This window comes from Chrysemys picta, chromosome 2 (genome assembly GCF_011386835.1).
Source record: "Chrysemys picta bellii isolate R12L10 chromosome 2, ASM1138683v2, whole genome shotgun sequence".
Taxonomy (NCBI): Eukaryota; Metazoa; Chordata; order Testudines; family Emydidae; genus Chrysemys; species Chrysemys picta.
The window spans coordinates 126,284,936-126,304,466 of record NC_088792.1 but is presented as its reverse complement, the minus strand read 5'-3'; positions in this window follow the sequence as shown (position 1 = coordinate 126,304,466).

The window sequence follows — 19,531 nt, the reverse complement described above, 5'->3', positions numbered from 1 at the left end:
GAAATCCATTATCTTTAGTGTGCTGTTTCCTTAGAATCATGAACTCTACCATTTCATGATCACTTTCACCTAAGCTGCCTTCCACTTTAAAATTCTCAACCAGTTCCTTCCTATTTGTCAAAATCAAATCTAGAACAGCTTTCTCCACCCTGTGAAGTAAAAAACTGTCTCCAATACATTCCAAGAACTTGTTGGATAATCTGTACCCTGCTGTGTTATTTTCCCAACAGATATCTGTGTAGCTGAAGTCCCCCATCACCACCAAGTCCTGTGCTTTGGGTGATTTTGTTAGTGGTTTAAAAAAAGCCTCACCCACCTCTTCTTCCTGGTTAGGTGGTCTGTAGTAGAGCACTACCATGACATTATCCTTGTTCTTACCCCTCTTGTCCTTATCCAGAGATTTTTTCAATAAGTCTGTCTCCTATTTCCATCTTAACCTCAATCAAGTTTATACATTTAAAATATATTAGGCAACACCTGGTATCCTTCATACCAATATTCAAGTCATGTGTATTATCTCACCAAGTCTCTGTGATGTCATAGTTTTATTTAATATGTCACGTGCCAGTTCCTTTAGTATTTTGGATGGAGATTATCAGGGCCCCCTGATGTAGTCCCATTAAGGTATTTGAGTTTGACTTCCACCTCAGATATGCTACTTGCTAATTCTATAACCTCATTCCCATTAGCTACCCTGCCAATACGCCTAAGCTCTTCTTTAACCTTATTAAAAACTGAGGTAAAGTATTTGTTTAGATGTTGGGCCATGCCTAGATTATCTTTAATCTCTACCCCATCCTCAGTTCTTCTTTCCTTGTTTTCTTTTTATTGATATGGCTATAGAACCTTTTACCACTGGTTTCAATTTCCTTTGCAAGGTCCATCTCTGCTTGGCTTTTGGCAGTTCTCACTTTATCCTTACATTTTTTGACCTCCAAAAGGTAGCTTTCCTTGCTGATCCATCCCCTGAAGGCTTTCTGCTGTCTCTTAAGGACCTGTTCCAGGTGCTTGCTTATCCGGCTTGGTCTGAAACCCTTCCCTACAAGTGTTTTCTCCTTGCTTTGGATGCAGGCTTCAGATAGTTTCTGCAATTTTGTCTTAAAGTAAATCCAAGCCTCCTTCACATTCAGATTCTTGAATTCTTCAGTCCAGTCCACTTCCCTAACTAATTCCCTTAATTTTTTTTTAATTGCCATTTTGAAACCAAGGACCCTAGTTGCAGACCTATTTTTGTTTATCCTTCCATTTAATTTAAACTGAACTCATCCCGTCAGCTTGAACTCTGGAGGAAGGGGATAAAAATGTGTGACAAGAAGGAACTGTATCACTATGCTGCTTGAAATTCAGAGAGAAATATTTCTAAGCACAAGTAAGGGATCCCCAAGCTGCTTAGTTTGGGTTAGCCCTAAAGAACACAGAGCTTGCATATATAGCAGCTAGTATAACCTTTTCGAACCTAAGACTAACTCATTTGTGTATGTTTACCTGCTTTAACCTCGTAAATAACACTCATTTCTTTTTTCTTAGTTTATAAATATTTAGTTAGTGTTATATGATTGGCTACAAATGTTATCTTTGGTTTGGGATTTGATGTACATTTGATCTGGGGTAAGTGACTGGTTCTTTGGGACTCAGTAAACTGAGTATTGTTGTAAGGGACCATCTATCACAGAGGTAAGCTTTCCTAGGTGGCAAGATAGATTGGAGTATCCAGTGGGACCATCTGTGGCTCTGTGTTAAGGCTGTTATAGTGCTTGAGGAGTAGATCACACTTGATACTTGGAGACAGGATCTAAATGAAATCTAAGAATGGAACACACAACCAGTTTGGGGTTTGCACCCTGTTTCTTGACAATCTGCCCTGTGGTTAGCACTCATGCTTGTGAGACACTTAAGGTGGCTTGACACCATCCATTATCTGCCATCAGAGAAACCCAGACTAAACATTTGTACAGAGATTTTTTCCTCCAGCCCTATGCTTTAAAGTTTGGAATTATACAGTTTGGAATCTGATTAAAAGTAATTTATCAGAAACTGAAGTATGTTTTATCATTTTTTTGAGACTGTCTCAGATATATACTTTCAGGTCTGATTTCTTATCCACAGTAGCCTTGGCATATCAAATCATTTGTTTCAACCAAGTGTGTATGAGAATGTTTATTAGTCTCCCCTTTATTTCTCGGTAACAGACAGAATGGTACCACACTTTAACAGACAGAAGTGGTGGTACCTATGTTCTTACCACTTGTTTTGGGCACCAGCTGCCCTTGCAGGTAATTAAACTAGACTGGCTTCAGGTCCCACTTGCATATAGAAAGACTCTCTTGTAATTTTCTTTCATATTTCCTCTGGGGACATGCTTTGGGTTCTCTTCATTTACCCTTAATATTTCTCTTTATTTACTTTTACAGACTTTTAAAAAAAAATAACACGTAGGTGGAGAAGAGTAAAGTTTATACTAAAACTCTCTCAAGAATGTTGATTTTGAAATCAACTACTTCTTGAGGAGATACACCCTAGGCATGTTATAGGAAGGTTATACTGTCAAACCTAATTAGTCATGCTTCTGTAATCCATGGTATATGTTTCTTTGGTCTCTGAGACTCTTAAGGAGATGTTTCACATGCTAATTTTTTCCTAAATAAAACATCTAGGGCCAGATCCTCAGTTGAAGTAAAGTGGCCAATATACTTCAGTTGAGGACGCAGTCCACAAATACTGAAAAAAATCCACACGGGCAAACCTTTAAACTATTACAGTTTCTAGATTTAAAATAGTTATACTTATAAATTTAAATTGTGTTGTATGCACAAAAATAGAATTAGTTACTGCATGTTTACACAATTAAATGCTTAAAAGCCAGAAAATGCCAACATAATCATAGAAAATTACGGTTGGAAGAGACCTCAGGAGGTCATCTAGTCCAACCCCCTGCTTGAAGCAGGGCCAACCCCAACTAAATCATGATATCTGACTATGCCCCAACACTACTTTCTCATGTATATATATTATGATAGTTTTTTCCCCCCATGGTCATATACTATTTCTCAAATACTGCTACCCCTTTTGATCTGAGTGGTTAGCCAAAAATGTGGGATCTTGTGCATTATTCCAGTTAGGAGGAGAAATTGATGATGGAGTCAAGTGTTTTTGTGATGCAATTATGTTCATTTACAGACAACCCGTTTCCCTGGACACAACAGGGATCAAACTATGAGGCAGAGTCTGTGCTCAGTTCCAAGCCTCTCTCAGGCCCAAAGCTCCCTTTCAGCTTCTTTCAGGGCCAAGCTCTCACTGCTTGTGCTGACTGCATCCTTGACTTTTCTACTCCTTTTTTGTGTCCATCTGCGGTGTGCCTCACTGCTTCCTCCCCTCCCCCCACTAAATCAATAACCAACACAGCCCCTCTACCCACATAGTTCATATTCCTGAATGGCCTCACACTGCCTTGGTTTTGGGCAGTGACATGTACCTGGGTTTGGTTGCAGGCCCCTATGTTTCAGCTATCTGCTTCCAGAAAGCATTTTAATGGTTTATTTTTCATAGATTCCAAGGCCAGTGATCATCTATTTTGACTTCTTGTATAACACAGGCCATAGAACTTCCCTGAATTAGTTCCTGTTTGAACTAGAGCATATCTTTTAGAAAAACATCCAGTCTTCATTTAAAAGCTGCCAGTGATGAAGAATCCACCACAAATATGGACCACCAGAATCCCTTGCTTGAGGCCAATAGAACCAAACTACCCTTGAACAAGTATCAGAGGGGTAGCCGCTTTAGTCTAGGGTTACCATTCGTCCGGATTTACCCGGACAGGTCCTCCTTTTTGTGCTAAAAATAGCGTCTGGGGGGAATTTGTAAAGCACTCAAAATGTCCGGGATTTCCCCCTCCCCCGGCAGAGCAGAGCGAGCGGCTGGGAGGGCTGCAGGAAAGTCCCGGGCTGGACTCCGGAGCAGCTTCCTCCTCTCTGCATTCTGAGCCGGCCGGCAGCTCCTCCTCCTGCAGCCCGGTCCCGCAGCCCTGTGCAGGGCCAGGGACCGGGTTTTGTTGTGCTGGGGAGCTCAGCCATGTGTCCGGCTGGCACAGAGCCCAACACCCTGTTCTGAGCAGCAGGGTAAGGGGGCCAGGGAGGTTCTGGCGGGGGCAGTCAAGAAACGGGGGGGGCTTTTGGGGGGGGGAGTGGAGAAAGTTTTGGGCAGTCAGGGTACAGGTAGTTGGTAGGGTCCTGGGGGGCAGTTGGGGGGGGTCTTAGGAGGGGGCAGTTAGGGGACAAGGAGTGGGGGGGTGGGGGGCTGGGAGTTCTGGGGGGGAGCTGTCAGGGGGCAGGAGTGGGGAGAGGGATCGGAGCAGTCAGGGGACAAGGAGCGGGGGGGTAGGGGGCTGGGAGTTCTGGGGGGGAGCTGTCAGGGGGCAGGAGTGGGGAGAGGGATCGGAGCAGTCAGGGGACAAGGAGCGGGGGGGGTGGGGGACTGGGAGTTCTGGGGGGGGCTGTCAGGGGGCAGGAGTGGGGAGAGGGATCGGAGCAGTCAGGGGACAGGGAGCAGGGGAGTTTAGATGGGTTGGGAGTTCTGGGGGGGCTGTCAGGGGGTGGGGAGTGGTTGGATGGGGCGTGGGAGTCCCAGGGGTCTGTCTGGGGGTGGGGGTGTGGATAAGGGTTGGGGCAGTCAGGGGACAAGAGGCAAGGAGGCTTAGATAGGGAGTGGAGTCCTGGGGGGCAGTTAGGGGCAGGGGTCCCAGGAGGGGGCAGTCAGGGGACAAGGAACGGGGGGAGGGTTGGGGATTCTGGGGGGTGGGAAGTGGGAGGGGCAGGGGCGGGGCTAGGGCGGGGCTCCTCCTGTCCTCTTTTTTGCTTGTTGAAATATGGTAACCCTACTTTAGTCTGAATCTGTAAAAAGCAACAGAGGGTCCTGTGGCACCTTTAAGTATTGGGAGCATGAGGTTCTTATCCATGAAAGCTTATGCTCCCAATACTTCTGTTAGTCTTAAAGGTGCCACGGGACCCTCTGTTACCCTTGAACAATATCACAAGAAATCCTCCGCTTTTCAGTGAGGCCTATTGAATATATAGGAAAATATACCTCTTAATCTTTATTGTACAACTTCTGTTGTACTAGAAAACTAGAGCTTAGAATTTCCTTTGGAACTCCTGGATAATCACTATTACATGTCTTAGTACTAGTTAAATTAAGCCACATTACATGACAATTGTGCTAACACTGTCCTGATTTAATAGTTATTACAATTGACTAACTTTGCTTAATCATTTTCCTGCTCCCAATACGATAGGCATGTGTTGTATTTCCCAATTAAATAAATTGTACTACAATAACATTTTAAATTTATGAAGGACCTTTCAATCTAAAGCACATTACACAGTATTTATTACTACTACTTATTATGGAATCACGATCATAGCAATAATTGATGCATCTAATTGTTGTGATTATAGTCAGCCAAATCAGTCACTGACAACGTTCTTAAATTGCTTTATTGTGACACTACAGATAACTCAGTCAATCATTATCCACAATTCCAGCTAATTTGCAACTAGATGAAGGGAACAATTTGAGTGAGTGGGACTGTAGGTGTCAAGAACACTACTGTGGACAAGAAGTCACAGACCTGAAACCAAAACCCTGAGATAAGCACAGTCTCAAAAATAATTATAAAATATTCCTCAGTTTTATATAAGTTACATTTTAACCAGATTCTAAACTATGTAATTCAAAATTTTAAAGCACAGAGAGTGGGGGTTGGAGGGGGGGGATAAAAAGCCAGCCAAAACCTGGACAACTATTTAGACTGGATTTCTCTACATCAGCAGAGAGGGAAGTTGATGGAATGGTTCTAAATGCGTCCTTCCAAACCACTGGTTCAAATGCAGTTCTCAAATCCCATTTCCACTTCAGTCTAAGGGATCTCCTAGTTAGAATTACATTCAAAGTGTTTTTATTAAATGGAGATTAGAAATTTCAGTGTAGAAGCTCATCTAACAATTTTAGCAAAAGGAGTATGCAAGAGCAGCAGCAATCTATTGCAACAGATGAAAATCAGGAACAGTGGGGTATGTAAGAGGGTCCGGACTCACCCCTGCGGCACCTCCTCCTGGGCGTCCAGGGAATTAGCTTGCCAGCCTCTGGAGCGCCCTCTGTAGGCCAGTGATCTGCCTTGTCCTCTTCTCTGGCCTCCGTGTCCCTCCCAGGACCCCGGTGCCCCTTGGCCTGCGTGCTGCCCCCTGGCAATACCCACCCACACGCTAGGTCTCCCCTCCCAGGGGAACCCCCACCCACTAACCCCACCTCACCTCAGGATAAGGCCACTGAGGGTCCCCATCTAGCCCCCACTCTCTAGGGCAGACTGCAGTATAGGCCACTCATGATCAGCAAGGTTGGGTTTGGACCTGCTGCCTTGGCCTAGTCCTGGGCTACCCTCTGCAACCCCCAGTACCCTTTAGCCTTCTCCTAAGCTGCAGCCTGGGGCTTTCCAAGCTGGAGTTCCCCAGCTTTTCCCCAACCCTGCTTGACCCAAGCATTCTGTGTCTAGTCCCTGCAGCCAGACCCTTCTCTCTCTAAAGGTAGAGAGAAACTCTTAAGTTCCTGGCTCCCAGCCTCTTTATACAGGCCATCTGGACTCTGATTAGGGTGTGGCCCAGCTGCAGCCACTTCTCCCAATCAGCCAGGGTTTTACCTTGCCCAGCCCCAACCCACTCCAGGGCTTTTCCAACCCCTCCAGGCAGGAGTGGGTGTACACTCCGCTACAGAGCGTGCTCAGGGTCCTTTGTGGCTGCCCTGCTGGCTGGAGCTCTCCCTCCTTCTCCTTGTCCTCTCCACCTGCCCTGCTAGTTGGAGCTCTCCCTTACTCCCTGGGCGGCTGCTGGCTAGAGCTCCCTCCCTAGACTGCTGCTGCTACCACTGCTGCTGAGTCAGGGGTGGGGGGGCCTTGCCGGCCAGCCCCCCCTCCTCACCATCTTTGGAGGGAGAAGCTAAGACCCCCATCTTCACCATCAGCACTACCACCTGTGGGGAGGTCCTTCCTGCCTGGCTGCCAGGGTTGCCGGAGCTACTACTACTGCTGCTGCTGCTGCTGCCGGTGCTGTGCGTGTCCTGGGGAGCTGCTGGAGCCTGGAGGTGGAGGAAGAGGACTGCGCGGTCCATTGGCTGCTGGGGGAGTGCATGAGACTCTGGAGACCACTGTGGAGGGGGCTGTTTTGGACTGAGTAATTTTCGAACTGTGCTCTAGTGGTGGGGGTCTAGACTGTGTTTGTGGGGACACAAGGGGTGTGGCGTGGAGCCTGCCCCCTGGTCCATCTGTGTGTCCGTCCCCCCCAAACCCCCACCACCACCGTTGCCCCCTCCACCACCAACCCCACAGCCCATTTTCCATCTGTCTCCGCTCCTGCCTCTGGAACTCTGCTGCTTTCCTGGCCTGCCACGCCCTACTGACAGCGTTTGGGCCTGCAGCGGCGGGCAGGCGGCCCGCACATTGACTTTTTCGCAAGCGCTCGTGGGCGCACCTACCCCCCCCCGGACTGACCCCTTCCCCTTTTGCAACAGGCCCCCCAGCTTTGCCCCTTGCTGCCTACCCCCTTTGCCCTCTGTAGCCTTTTGCCCCTCCCCAGCTTCGGTTTGTTTGCCTGCCCCGCCCTTTTCCCTTTGCAGTTTGATTCCGTTGTCCCACCCCAACCCTGCGGTTAGTCCTTTGGTTCCTCTGCCCCATTCCCAGCCTGGTTGCTCCCTTGCGCCCCCCTTGCCCTGATTGACCTCTCCCCTCGTGTGCCCATGCCCCCTCCCGTGCGCTTGTGCCCCCATCACATTTTGGTTAATCACTGCACCCCTTCTGTTATTGTGACCTTCCCTCCCTTAGTGTAACTAGAGGAGCCGGTGTCGGTGACTGTCCCCCCTCAGCCCTTGATACTCCCGCATCTCCCTGCGTTTCGGTGCCCTCCTCCCCTGCCTGCAGCCTAGCGAGGAGGAGTGGTTGACCTGCCTTTCCTTTAGCCGCCCCCTCCCCTTTTTTTCTCCAGTGTGTTTTCCCCTCCCTCCCTGCTCAATATGGAGGGGAACACGGTGGGCGAGCCCCCCCAAGTAGGCCCCGCCACCCCTCCCCCGCCTGTCCCCTTAGCCTCTACCTCAACCTCCGCTGCCGAGCCACCTGCCACCACTGTGGCATTGGCAGCGGCAGGCGACGGGGTGACCTCCGCTGCTGCCACGTCCCTAGCTCCCTCCAATTATGGGGGAGCTGCCCCAGCCGGCAGGAAAGGCCAGGGCAAGAAAAAAGGAAAGAGCCCCGCTAAAAAGACTGGGCCCTCCATGGCAGGGACTGCCTCCACTGCCGCGGCCCTGCCACCGGCCGCAACAATCCTTCCCGCTGCTCCCTCCACCAGCTCTGCGGGTGCCCCTCCCCCAGGCCCTAGGGCGTATGCCCAGGTGGCAGCGGCCACCGGTATGCCATCTCGCCCATCCACCGCCTCCGCTTCCAACTATAGTGGTCTGGGCCCCTTCCCCACCTTGACTAGGAGGCATGGCATCCGTTGCCTCCAGGTACCCGCCTCACCGCACGTGGAGACCTACGTGCGGGCGTTGGCAAGGGTGGTGGGGCCCGCGGCCATCGTGGCGGCCTCCAAAATGTATGGCAAGGTTGTCTTTTTCCTTGCCTCGGAGGCCGCCGCCCAAGAGGCGGTGGAGAAAGGCCTGGTGGTGGGGGGCGTATTCGTTCCCCTGGAGCCGCTAGAGGACCTGGGTGTCCGTGTGGTCCTTACCTCTGTTCCTCCTTACCTTCCCAATGTCGCCCTGCTGCCCGCCCTTTCCACCCTGGGGAAACCTATTTCCATCGTTCGCCCTCTCTCGCTAGGATGCAAGGACCCCGCCCTCCGTCACGTCCTCTCGTTCCGCCGGCACGTGCAGCTCCAACTGCCGCCGGCGGCACGTGCTGGAGAGGCGCTTGAGGGGTCTTTCTTGGTCCCCTATCGGGGGACCCATTGCCGGGTGTACTATTCTACGGGGGAGACCCGGTGCTACCTCTGCCGGGCGATAGGGCACGTCCGGAGGGACTGCCCCTTGGCCCGGCACGGAGGAGCGTCCGAGACCCCCGAGCCCCGGCAGAGCGCCAGCCCCACCATTGCTGGCGCTCCTAGTTGCCTGGTACCCGGATCCGCCCCTCCTCTTTCTCGGACCACCACTGCTCCCGCTCGGGCTCAAGGGGTATCTCCCCCACCATGCCCAGATGAGCGAGAGAACCCCGTCTCTGCTATGTGCACTGTGGCGGGGCCTGTAGAGGAGGGTGCGGTGGGGGTATTGCCGGGCGCGAGAGAGGGCCCTCCCCAGGGGGATTCTGCCCCTCCTCCTACTGCCCCATTGTTACCTCCTCAGGTCCTCAAGCCGTCATCTCTGCCCCCCGACCCAATCCCTGTCACCCAGCCCGCAGACGATGCCATGGAGGGCTGGACCCTAGTACAGGGAAAGCGGGGCAAGCGGAAGGCTCGAGCTCCACTCCTGCCATCCGGTGCGGAGGCCCCCCGAAAAACCAGGAAGGGGGGCTCCGCTGCTGAGCCTTCCGCTTTGCCCGCGGGTGCTTTACATCTACCATTGCCGGTTGGGGAAGCTGTGGCAGCACCGGAGGATGCCGCCATCCATTCTCCGCGGTCCTTCCTCGCGGAGGCCCACGTTGCGGCCCCTCCTACCCCCTTACCACCTATACCCTCTGCGATGCTCGAGGCAAGCGTCGCCTCGGGTGTTAGCGGGGATGATCCCGGGGTGGTGGGAGGTGAGCTGCCCTCTATTTATGAGGAGATCGAGGCCCTGGGTCTGACCCCGGTCACCCAGGGGGAGGACGACCCTTTGCCAGCGGGCCTTGATCTAGCCGCTCTCACCTCAACCCTCCCTTCTGCGTCTCCTGTTCCCCTGAGGGAGGGTAAAAGGACCGGGAAGCAGGGTGCTGCGGCTTACCAGCGGGTCCGCAGCTTCCGTGACTCCTTGCTCACCTTCGGGGTGGGTCACGGTTTGCTGCGCGGCCCAATGGGGGCCGCGAGCGTCCCTGCCAGCGAGGATCCCCCCCAGCCCTCCTCATGCCACCTATCTCTTTTGCAACATTGAACACCCGGGGCTGTAGGGTGGGTCTCCGCAGGTGCCAGGTGCTCTCCTTCCTTCGGGAAGGGGGGTACTCTGTGGTTTTCCTGCAGGAGACCCACACGGATCCGGCCGCCGAAGACAGCTGGCGGCTGGAGTGGGGGGACAAGGTCTATTTTAGCCATCTCACAGCCCGACTTGCAGCCGGTTCGTTTCCTGACCGCGCCAAGGAAACATCTATACACGCTCGTGCTGCACACTCTTCACTTCCTCACCCTCGTGTCCCGCCCCGATACAAAGTGGCGGGACCTCCTGCCACCTGTCGAGGGTGAGAAGCCCCGGTGGGCCAGCCTCTATTCCACTCTGGTCCCGAGGCCCGCCGGGGATATCAGCTGGCGGCTCCTTCATGGGGCCGTGAGCACGGGCGTGTACTTGGCGCGGTTTACCCTAGTCCCGGACACCTGTCCTTTCTGCGGCGTGAGGGAGACCCTGGCTCACGTTTACTTAGAGTGTGCCAGGTTGCAGCCCCTACACCGGCTCCTCACCGATATTATGTTACGTTTTTGGTTACACTTTTCCCCTCACTTTCTCATTTATGCACTCCCTATCCGTGGCCCCACAAAGTCGCGGGACCTCCTGGTCAACTTCCTCTTGGCACTGGCTAAACAGGCCATCTATAAAACCAGGGAGAGGAGGTTGGCCGATGGAGGTGCCTGTGACTGCGGGGCCTGTTTCCGATCCTCTGTCCGTTCACGTATCCGGGCAGAGTTCCTCTGGGCGGCATCCACTGGCTCCCTTGAAGCCTTTGAGGAGCAGTGGGCGCTGTCCGGGGTTCTCTGCTCGGTGTCCCCGTCTGGTTCTCTTCTTTTGACCCTTTGACCACACTCCTGTCCCTGTTTTTACATTAGTTGTCCCCCGTAATTATTTGAGTTCCAGGCCCTGTGGATCCTCCCCTTAGGCTGGGGGGGGATCCTTTAGCAGTGGGCGGGCTTACGCCCGCCCACTTCCCGGAACCCAATAGGTACAGAGCGTGCTCAGGGTCCTCTGTGGCTGCCCTGCTGGCTGGAGCTCTCCCTCCTTCTCCTTGTCCTCTCCACCTGCCCTGCTAGTTGGAGCTCTCCCTTACTCCCTGGGCGGCTGCTGCTGCTGCTGGCTAGAGCTCCCTCCCTAGACCACTGCTGCTGCTGCTACCACTGCTGCTGAGTCAGGGGTGGGGGGGCCTTGCCGGCCTGCTCCCCCTCCCCACCATCTTTGGAGGGAGAAGCTAAGACCCCCCACCTTCACCATCAGCACTACCACCTGTGGGGGTCCTTCCTGCCTAGCTGCCAGGGTTGCCGGAGCTGCTACTGCTGCTGCCGCCGGTGCTGTGCGTGTCCTGGAGTGCTGCTAGAGCCTGGAGGTGGAGGAAGAGGACTGCGCGGTCCATCGGCTGCTGGGGGAGCGCTTGAGACTCTGGAGACCACTGTGGAGGGGGCTGTTTTGGACTGAGTAATTTTCGAACTGTGCTCTAGTGGTGGGGGTCTAGACTGCGTTTGTGGGGACACAGGGGGTGTGGTGTGGAGCCTGCCCCCTGGTCCATCTGTGTGTGTCCCCCCCCCAAACCCCCACCACCACCGTTGCCCCCTCCACCACCAACCCCACAGCCCGTTTTCCATCTGTCTCCGCTCCTGCCTCTGGGACTCTGCTGCTTTCCTGGCCTGCCACGCCCTACTGACAGCGTTTGGGCCTGCAGCGGCGGGCGGGCGGCCCGCACATTGACTTTTTCGCAAGCGCTCGTGGGCGCACCTACCCCCCCCCGGACTGACCCCTTCCCCTTTTGCAACAGGCCCCCAAGCTTTGCCCCTTGCTGCCTACCCCCTTTGCCCTCTGTAGCCTTTTGCCCCTCCCCAGCTTCGGTTTGTTTGCCTGCCCCGCCCTTTTCCCTTTGCAGTTTGGTTTCGTTGTCCCACCCCAACCCTGCGGTTAGCCCTTCGGTTCCTCTGCCCCATTCCCAGCCTTGTTGCTCCCTTGCGCCCCCCTTGCCCTGATTGACCTCTCCCCTCGTGTGCCCATGCCCCCTCCCGTGCGCTTGTGCCCCCCATCACATTTTGGTTACTCACTGCACCCCCTTCTGTTACTGTGACCTTCCCTCCCTTAGTGTAACGAAAGGAGCCGGTGTCGGTGACTGTCCCCCCTCAGCCCTTGATACTCCCGCATCTCCCTGCGTTTTGGTGCCCTCCTCCCCTGCTTGCAGCCTAGCGAGGAGGAGTGGTTGACCTGCCTTTCCTTTAGCCGCCCCCTCCCCTTTTTTTCTCCAGTGTGTTTTCCCCTCCCTCCCTGCTCAATATGGAGGGGAACACGGTGGGCGAGCCCCCCCAAGTAGGCCCCGCCACCCCTCCCCCGCCTGTCCCCTTAGCCTCTACCTCGACCTCCGCTGCCGAGCCACCTGCCACCACTGCGGCATTGGCAGCGGCAGGCGACGGGGTGACCTCCGCTGCTGCCACGTCCCTAGCTCCCTCCAATTCTGGGGGAGCTGCCCCAGCCGGCAGGAAAGGCCAGGGCAAGAAAAAAGGAAAGAGCCCCGCTAAAAAGACTGGGCCCTCCATGGCAGGGACTGCCTCCACTGCTGGGGCCCTGCCACCGGCCGCAACAATCCTTCCCGCTGCTCCCTCCACCAGCTCTGCGGGTGCCCCTCCCCCAGCCCCTAGGGCGTATGCCCAGGTGGCAGCGGCCACCGGTATGCCATCTCGCCCATCCACCGCCTCCGCTTCCAACTATAGTGGCCTGGGCCCCTTCCCCACCTTGACTAGGAGGCATGGCATCCGTTGCCTCCAGGTACCCGCCTCGCCGCACGTGGAGACCTACGTGCGGGCGTTGGCGAGGGTGGTGGGGCCCGCGGCCATCGTGGCGGCCTCCAAAATGTATGGCAAGGTTGTCTTTTTCCTTGCCTCGGAGGCCGCCGCCCAAGAGGCGGTGGAGAAAGGCCTGGTGGTGGGGGGCGTATTCGTCCCCCTGGAGCCGCTAGAGGACCTGGGTGTCCGTGTGGTCCTTACCTCTGTTCCTCCTTACCTTCCCAATGTCGCCCTGCTGCCCGCCCTTTCCACCCTGGGGAAACCTATTTCCATCGTTCGCCCTCTCTCGCTAGGATGCAAGGACCCCGCCCTCCGTCACGTCCTCTCGTTCCGCCGGCACGTGCAGCTCCAACTGCCGCCGGCGGCACGTGCTGGAGAGGCGCTTGAGGGGTCTTTCTTGGTCCCCTATCGGGGGACCCATTGCCGGGTGTATTATTCTACGGGGGAGGCCCGGTGCTACCTCTGCCGGGCGATAGGGCACGTCCGGAGGGACTGCCCCTTGGCCCGGCACGGAGGAGCGTCCGGGACCCCCGAGCCCCGGCAGAGTGCCAGCCCCACCATTGCTGGCACTCCTAGTTGCCCGGTACCCGGTGCCGCCCCTCCTCCTTCTCGGACCACCACTGCTCCCGCTCGGGCTCAAGGGGTATCTCCCCCACCATGCCCAGATGAGCGAGAGAGCCCCGTCTCTGCTATGCGCACTGTGGCGGGGCCTGTAGAGGAGGGTGCGGTGGGGGTATTGCCGGGCGCGAGAGAGGGCCCTCCCCAGGGGGATTCTACCCCCCCCCCTACTGCCCCATTGTTACCTCCTCAGGTCCTCAAGCCGTCATCTTTGCCCCCCGACCCAATCCCTGTCACCCAGCCCACAGACGATGCCATGGAGGGCTGGACCCTAGTACAGGGAAAGCGGGGCAAGCGGAAGGCTCGAGCTCCACTCCTGCCATCCGGTGCGGAGGCCCCCCGGAAAACCAGGAAGGGGGGCTCCGCTGCTGAGCCTTCCGCTTTGCCCGCGGGTGCTTTACATCTACCGTTGCCGGTTGGGGAAGCTGTGGCAGCACCGGAGGATGCCGCCATCCATTCTCCGCGGTCCTTCCTCGCGGAGGCCCACGTTGCGGCCCCTCCTACCCCCTTACCACCTATACCCTCTGCGATGCTCGAGGCAAGCGTCGCCTCGGGTGTTAGCGGGGATGATCCCGGGGTGGTGGGAGGTGAGCTGCCCTCTATCTATGAGGAGATCGAGGCCCTGGGTCTGACCCCGGTCACCCAGGGGGAGGACGACCCCCTGCCAGCGGGCCTTGATCTAGCCGCTCTCACCTCAACCCCCCCTTCCGCGTCTCCTGTTCCCCTGACTGCTGCTCCTGCCTTCGAGGAACCCCTGGACTCCTTGCCCTGCCCGGCTGCGGGTGACACATCGCTGACGGCCGCCGAGCCTCTTCAGGCGACGGCCGGTGCCTCGCGGCCGGGACTCGAGTTACCGGGGGTATCCCTTGTTGGTGAGGGGCAACCGAGTTCCTTCCCGAGTGGGGGCCCCATTGCAGATTGTTCACCACCTGCTGCCGTGGCTGTTCCATCTGCCGTAGAGCCTGAGCCCGGCATCCCTGGGGACCCCCTCCTTAACCCTCAGACCCCTGGGCCCGACCGAGAGGAGCTACCTTCCAGCTGTCCAGCTCCTGGGGCCCAGGATCCCGCCTCTGTCCCTCTTCCCGACCCTACTCCTGCCCCCGGCCCTACCCCTACTCCTGACCCCAGCCCTGTCCCCTCCACCTCCCACGATGCCATTGCCGCCTCTGGGGATGTCTCTTTCTCTTTCCTAGAGGGTGACCCCCAGGGAGCGGCTTTTGTGTTCCCCAGTCCCGACCCACTAGGGGCTGCTCTTCTCCCTCCGCCGCCGCCCCCCATTAAGCCGGGGTCTGAGGCGGACCGTGTGGCGCCGGTCCATCGGGCGCCACGTCGAGGGTCCGCCCCTTGCCTGCCCGTCTCAGTGGGCCACGGGGCCGAGCCAGGGGCCCCAACGGGGGATGATCTGCTGCCAGTGACCCCACCCCCCCATATGCTGCGAGAAGAGCTGCGGGAGTTTTTAGAAGATGTGCGTGGCTCCCGCAATAAGGTGCCGCTCGCTCTCCAGCGATGGGGGGATTTCCACCAGATCCTCCGGGCCGCGAGGGCCCTCATGGGGGAGGGTAAAAGGACCGGGAAGCAGGGTGCTGCGGCTTACCAGCGGGTCCGCAGCTTCCGTGACTCCTTGCTCACCTTCGGGGTGGGTCACGGTTTGCTGCGCGGCCCAATGGGGGCCGCGAGCGTCCCTGCCAGCGAAGATCCCCCCCAGCCCTCCTCATGCCACCTATCTCTTTGCAACATTGAACACCCGGGGCTGTAGGGTGGGTCTCCGCAGGTGCCAGGTGCTCTCCTTCCTTCGGGAAGGGGGGTACTCTGTGGTTTTCCTGCAGGAGACCCACACGGATCCGGCCGCCGAAGACAGCTGGCGGCTGGAGTGGGGGGACAAGGTCTATTTTAGCCATCTCACAGCTCGTACGGCTGGAGTGGCTACCCTGTTCTCTCCCGACCTACAGCCCGAGGTGCTGGGGGTTGCCGAGGTTGTGCCGGGCCGCCTGCTGCACCTCCGGGTCCGTATGGAGGGGCTTGTGGTTAATCTTGTCAACGTCTATGCCCCGACATCGGGCCCGGAGCGGCTGCCTTTCTATCAGCAGGCATCCGCCTTCCTTGGCTCCTTGGATCCTCGTGAGTGCCCGGTTCTGGGCGGGGACTTCAACGCTACCCTCGAGGAGCGGGACCGCTCGGGGACCGAGCAGTGCCCGGCCGCAGCGGACGTCCTCCGGGAGATTGTAGAACGTCATTCCCTGGTGGACGTCTGGCGCGACCACCACCCGGACGACGTCTCCACGTTCACCTACGTCCGGGTGGAAGTCCATCGGTCGTGCCACTCCCGGTTGGACCGCATTTACTTGTCACGTCTCCATCTCTCACGGGCCCACTCCTCCGATGTGCGGCCGGCCCCCTTTTCTGATCACCATTTAGTCACCGTGACGGCCTCTCTATGTGGGGAGAGGCCGGGGCCGGCCTATTGGCACTTTAACAATAGCTTGTTGGAGGATGTGGGCTTCGTGGCGTCCTTCCGGGAGTTCTGGCTGGTCTGGCGAGGGCAGCGGCGTGCCTTTCCCTCGGCGCGGCGATGGTGGGACCTAGGAAAGGTGCGCGCCCGGCTCTTCTGCCGTGATTACACCCGGGGCGCCAGCCGACGGAGGGATGTGGCGATAGAGCAGTTGGAACGGGAGGTCTTGGAGCTAGAGAGGCGTCTGGCCGCCAGCCCTGAGGATCCATCCCTTTGCGGAGCGTGCCGGGAGAAGCGGGAGGAGCTCCGGGCCCTCGACGATCATCGGGCCCGGGGTGCTTTTGTTCGATCCCGCATCCGCCTCCTTCGGGAGATGGATCGCGGCTCCCGCTTCTTCTACGCCCTGGAGAAAAGGAGGGGGGCCAAGAAGCACGTCACCTGCCTTCTAGCGGAGGACGGCACCCCCCTTACGGATCCGGTGGAGATGTGCCAGAGGGCCAGGGCCTTCTACGCACACCTTTTCTCCCCGGATCCGACTGACCCTACCGCTTGCAGAGTGCTCTGGGACGGACTCCCAACGGTCAGCGCGGGCGACCGGGACCGGCTGGAGTCGCCTCTCTCTCTGGCCGAGTTCTCGGAAGCCCTCCGCCGCATGCCCACCAATAAATCTCCGGGCATGGACGGGCTGACCGTGGAGTTCTACCGCGTGTTCTGGGACGTCCTCGGCCCGGACCTAGTCACCGTCTGGGCCGAGGCCTTGCGAAGCGGGGTCCTCCCTCTTTCGTGCAAGCGAGCCGTGCTCACCTTATTGCCGAAGAAGGGGGACCTCCGCGACTTACGGAATTGGCGTCCCGTCTCGCTCCTCAGCACGGACTACAAAATCGTAGCCAAGGCCATCTCGCTGCGGCTGGGGTCCGTGCTGGAGGACGTGATCCACCCAGACCAGACCTACACCGTCCCGGGCCGTAGCATTTTTGATAACCTCTATCTGGTCCGGGATCTTCTGGAACTTGGGTGTAGGGATGGTCTGTCGTTCGCCCTTCTGTCCCTGGATCAGGAGAAGGCGTTCGACAGGGTGGACCACGGGTATCTCCTGGGCACTCTGCAGGCGTTAGGCTTCGGACCCCAGTTTGTGGGTTTTCTCCAGGTGCTGTACGCCTCCGCAGAGTGTCTGGTCAAGCTCAACTGGACCCTGACCGAGCCGATCAGCTTCGGGCGGGGAGTGCGGCAGGGGTGCCCCCTCTCGGGCCAGCTGTACGCTCTGGCGATCGAGCCCTTCCTCTGTCTCCTCCGCAAGAGGTTGACGGGGTTGGTGCTTCGGGAACCGGAGCTGCGGCTGGTCCTGTCGGCGTATGCCGACGATGTGCTCCTCGTGGTCCAGGACCCGGGCGACTTGGTGCGGGTGGAGGCTTGCCAGACCGTGTACTCAGCGGCCTCCTCCGCCCGGGTCAACTGGGTCAAGAGCTCTGGCCTGGTGGTAGGGGCCGGGTGGCAGGCGAGCTCCCTCCCACCCGCGCTTCAGGCCATCCGGTGGAGCGCAGGTCCGCTGCTCTATCTCGGCGTTTACCTTTCTGCCACGCATCCGTCTCCACCGGAGAACTGGCAAGGTTTACAGGGCAGGGTGACGGAGCGGCTCCAGAAATGGACAGGACTACTCCGGTGCCTCTCCCTTCGTGGGAGGGCACTGGTACTCAATCAACTGGTCCTGTCCATGCTCTGGCACCGTCTCAACACCCTGGTCCCGGCCCCGGGCTTCCTGGCCGACCTCCGGAGGGTGATTCTGGAGTTCTTTTGGCCAGGACTGCACTGGGTCTCTGCAGGGGTCCTCCATCTGCCCCTGGAGGAGGGAGGGCAGGGCCTGAAGTGCCTCCACACTCAGGTCCATGTCTTCCGCCTCCAGGCCCTGCAGAGGCTCCTTTATGGTGCAGGTAATCCGGCGTGGAGCGTATTGGCGCACGCCTTCCTGCGCCGCTTCCGAGGGCTCCGATACGACCGGCAGCTCTTTTATCTCGATCCGAGAGGGCTTCCGCGAGACCTCTCCGGGCTGCCGGTCTTCTACCAGGACCTCCTCCAGACCTGGAAACTGTTCTCAGCGACCAGGTCCGTGGCGGCCACCGAGGGGGCAGATCTCCTCGCGGAGCCCCTGCTACACAATCCCCAGCTCCGTGTGCAGGTGGCGGAGTCCCCCGCGGTGCGCCAGAGGTTGGTCCTGGCAGAAGTCACTAGAGTCGGAGACCTCCTGGACTACGACCGGGGAGACTGGCTGGATCCCCTGACGCTCGCTCGGCGCATGGGGCTCTCCAGGCCTTGTACTCCCCAGCGCGTACTTCAGGTGGTGAGGGCCGCTTTGCCGCCCGCTGCTCGGGTTTGCCTCGACCGGATCCTGCATGAGGGCACGCCCCGCCCACCCTCCACCCCTGGCCCTCCGGACCTTTTCATCGGGCCCCTGCCCCGTGGACCCAACCGGCCCCTCCGCCCCTTCTCCGTGAGCCGGCTGCACGACTTGCAGCCGGTTCGTTTCCTGACCGCGCCAAGGAAACATCTATACACGCTCGTGCTGCACACTCTTCACTTCCTCACCCTCGTGTCCCGCCCCGATACAAAGTGGCGGGACCTCCTGCCACCTGTCGAGGGTGAGAAGCCCCGGTGGGCCAGCCTCTATTCCACTCTGGTCCCGAGGCCCGCCGGGGATATCAGCTGGTGGCTCCTTCATGGGGCCGTGAGCACGGGCGTGTACTTGGCGCGGTTTACCCTAGTCCCGGACACCTGTCCTTTCTGCGGCGTGAGGGAGACCCTGGCTCACGTTTACTTAGAGTGTGCCAGGTTGCAGCCCCTACACCGGCTCCTCACCGATATTATGTTACGTTTTTGGTTACACTTTTCCCCTCACTTTCTCATTTATGCACTCCCTATCCGTGGCCCCACAAAGTCGCGGGACCTCCTGGTCAACTTCCTCTTGGCACTGGCTAAACAGGCCATCTATAAAACCAGGGAGAGGAGGTTGGCCGATGGAGGTGCCTGTGACTGCGGGGCCTGTTTCCGATCCTCTGTCCGTTCACGTATCCGGGCAGAGTTCCTCTGGGCGGCATCCACTGGCTCCCTTGAAGCCTTTGAGGAGCAGTGGGCGCTGTCCGGGGTTCTCTGCTCGGTGTCCCCGTCTGGTTCTCTTCTTTTGACCCTTTGACCACACTCCTGTCCCTGTTTTTACATTAGTTGTCCCCCGTAATTATTTGAGTTCCAGGCCCTGTGGATCCTCCCCTTAGGCTGGGGGGGGATCCTTTAGCAGTGGGCGGGCTTACGCCCGCCCACTTCCCGGAACCCAATAGGTACAGAGCGTGCTCAGGGTCCTCTGTGGCTGCCCTGCTGGCTGGAGCTCTCCCTCCTTCTCCTTGTCCTCTCCACCTGCCCTGCTAGTTGGAGCTCTCCCTTACTCCCTGGGCTGCTGCTGCTGCTGGCTAGAGCTCCCTCCCTAGACGACTGCTGCTGCTGTTGCTGCTACCACTGCTGCTGAGTCAGGGGTGGGGGGGCCTTGCCGGCCAGCCCCCCCTCCCCACCATCTTTGGAAGGA